This window comes from Ricinus communis, chromosome 3 (genome assembly GCF_019578655.1).
Source record: "Ricinus communis isolate WT05 ecotype wild-type chromosome 3, ASM1957865v1, whole genome shotgun sequence".
NCBI classification, from domain to species: domain Eukaryota; kingdom Viridiplantae; phylum Streptophyta; class Magnoliopsida; order Malpighiales; family Euphorbiaceae; genus Ricinus; species Ricinus communis.
This window is the reverse complement of record NC_063258.1, coordinates 17255031-17257961: the sequence shown is the minus strand read 5'-3', so window position 1 is coordinate 17257961 and position 2931 is coordinate 17255031. Positions and strand designations below refer to the sequence as shown.

The following is a 2931-nucleotide window of genomic DNA, read 5'->3' as shown; positions in this document are numbered from 1 at the left end:
CGTCTTCTCTTGGTCTTCTGGTGCTATGGGAATCTGAAAATAACCAGAAAAACCGTCAAGGAAACAGTAATACTTATGGCCTGAAAGCCTCTCAAGCATTTAACCGATAAAAGGAAGGGGAAAGTGGTCCTTTCGGGTTGCATCATTCAAGCGTCGGTAGTCTATGCAAACCCGAAAGCCCATTACCGTTCGTGTAGGGATCAGCTCCTCCTTTTCATTTTTCACCACCGTCATGCCCCCTTTCTTAGGAACCACCTGCACAGGACTCACCCAAGCACTGTCAGAAATAGGGTAAATTAAACCTGAATCAAGAAGTTTAATTACCTCTTTTTTAACCGCCTCTTTCATATGAGGGTTCAACCGCCTTTGTGGCTGCACCACCGGTTTGAACTCATCCTCCACCAAAATCTTATGAAGGCAGTAACTCGGGTTTATTCCTGGTATGTCAGCCGTCTTATACGAAAATGCCTTTGCATACCTTCTCAAAATACACAGCACCATCTCCCTCTCCTCAGGTGTGAGATGAGCGAAAATAATAACCGGTAAGTGCTTTGCTTCATCTAGGTAGGCATATATTAAGTGCGCTGGCAACTCTTTCAATTCAAGAATGGGCGGCTAATAAGTCTTTTCGTCCTGACCTGTCAAGATCAACAAAACCATCAGTCTTTTCGTCATCAACATCAGCAGCTAATAAGTGCTCTAGCTACTCCAACACTTGTTCATTGGATAAATTGTCCTCATTTTCTTGCATTGCCACTTGCAAAGGATCATCAATCATTATTTCCTACAATTGAGATTCCACAATATCATTGATAAAATCAATCGAACAGACAGTACCATTATGCTCATATGGGTATCTCAAGGATTTAGTCAAATCAAATGTAATGCTCTCATCATCTACCCTAAGTTCCAGCTTTTCGCTACTAACATCTATCAAAGCTTTAGATGTAGCTAAAAATGGTCTACCTAGGATCAATGGGACATCACTCTCACCATTCATATCCATGACAAAAAAATCCACAGGAAATATAAATTTGTTAACTTTAACTAGCACATCTTCTATAATCCCTTTTGGGTACTTAACAGTTCTGTCTGCTAGTTGTATACTCATCCCGGTAGGAGTTAGCTTAGAAGTGCTTAGTCCTAACTCCTCAAATAATGAACTAGGCATCAAATTGATGCTAGCTCCCAAATCAGCTAATGCTAGCAATTTCAATTTATCTCCAATCAAACAAGGTATAGTAAAACTCCCTGGGTCGCGTCGTTTGACTGGAATCTTGCTCTGAAACACTGCTGAGCATTCTGCATTCAAGGTCACCAATCCCAAATCCTCTAACTTCCTCTTGTTGCTTATGATTTCTTTTAAAAACTTCACATACTTTGGCATCTGCGAAATAGCTTCAACAAACGGCAAGTTAATCCACAATTGTTTAAAAAGATCTAAAAGTTTACCAAATTGCTGATCAACTTTATCCTGCTTGAGTTTTGCAGGATATGAATGGGAGGTTGGTATGGCCTCAAGGGAATCTTCTTCGAATCCTCCTTCTCTTCAACTGCTCCCTTTTCTTTCTCTTCAGGATTGTCTTTCTTTTCCGACTCATCCACTTGCACATTAGAATCATTATTAGCGAAAGGCTTAAATGAACTAGTAAGTTCCTTACCTGATCTCAAAGTAATTGCTTTGGCATGCTCCCTTGGATTAGACTCTGTGTTACTTGGAAGCGTGCCTGGCTGCCTCTCAGCCATCATCCTAGACAACTGCCCAATTTGAGTTTCTAAGTTCTGAATTGAAGCTTGTTGATTCCGAACGGCAGTGTCTGTTTGCTGAAATCTATTTTCTGAAGTTGCAATGAACTTCATCATCAACTCTTCCAAGTTAGGTTTCTTCTCTTGACTACCTCCTGGTTGATGGGGAATAGATTGCATAGGTTGCTGCTGATGCAACCCATTGGTATCCTAGTGGACCTTGGGTATTGGAGTTCCTCCATCCAAAATTAGGATGATTCCTCCACCCTGGGTTGTATGTATTGCTGTAGGGATCATTCTGCTGCCTACCTACATAATCAACATGCTCAACGTTAGAAACATTAGTAGGCATAGAAGATGCAAACATACCTCCCGCATTACAATTGGCACTGTAATGCGGTCCACCACAGAATTCACATCCGGGCTGAACTGCTTAGACCGGCATCTGAAGTTGTTCTATCTTTTTGGAAAGTAGCTCTACTTGTGCCGCCAAGGCTGCTGTAGGATCTGCCTCAGCCCGATATACAACGGGCCTTGGACCTCTAGCTCGTGGAATTTGCCATTGATAAGTGTTGGTGGCCATCTCTTCTATTAAATCCTGGGCTTGCTCAGGTGTTTTACTATTAATAGCTCCCCCTGTAGCTCCATCTACCATTTGTCTAGTGGCTGTATTCATGCCACTATAGAATGTCTGCACTTGCATCCAGAGAGGAAGACCATGGTGTGGGCAACACCTTAACAAGTCCTTGAAGCGCTCCCAGGCTTCGTACATCGATTATCCTTCACCCTGCACAAAAGAAGATATGTTATTTCGCATTTGAGCAGTCTTAGTAGGAGGAAAATACTTATTCAAAAACTTTTCAGCCAAAGAAGTCCAGGTAGTGATCGTTTTCAGTGGCAAGGACTGCAGCCATCTTTTCGCTCTATCCTTCAAGGAAAAAGGAAACAGCGTCAACCGTATGGCATCATCAGTTGTTCCTTAATCTTAAAGGTATCACATATTTCCAAAAAGTTGGCGATATGCTCGTTCGGATCTTCGCTCGCCAATCCTCCAAATTGCACCGTATTCTGGATTACATTCGGCTTTATTTCAAAATTATTGGCCGCCGCGGGAGGCCTCACTATCCCAGTTTGCGTCCCTGCTAGAGAGGGCCTAGCAAACTCGTACATGGTCCTTTCATCATT

The 2931-nt window shown here is 42.4% G+C and overlaps 1 non-coding gene across 1 annotated transcript; it reads left to right on the top strand.

Annotated features, from left to right (window-relative positions):
* Nucleotides 1–2459: 2459 nt before the first annotated feature.
* On the top strand, nucleotides 2460–2565 carry LOC125369673. Its single transcript, XR_007215349.1, has one exon. It is a non-coding gene; the product is annotated as a small nucleolar RNA R71 (small nucleolar RNA).
* Nucleotides 2566–2931: the final 366 nt, after the last annotated feature.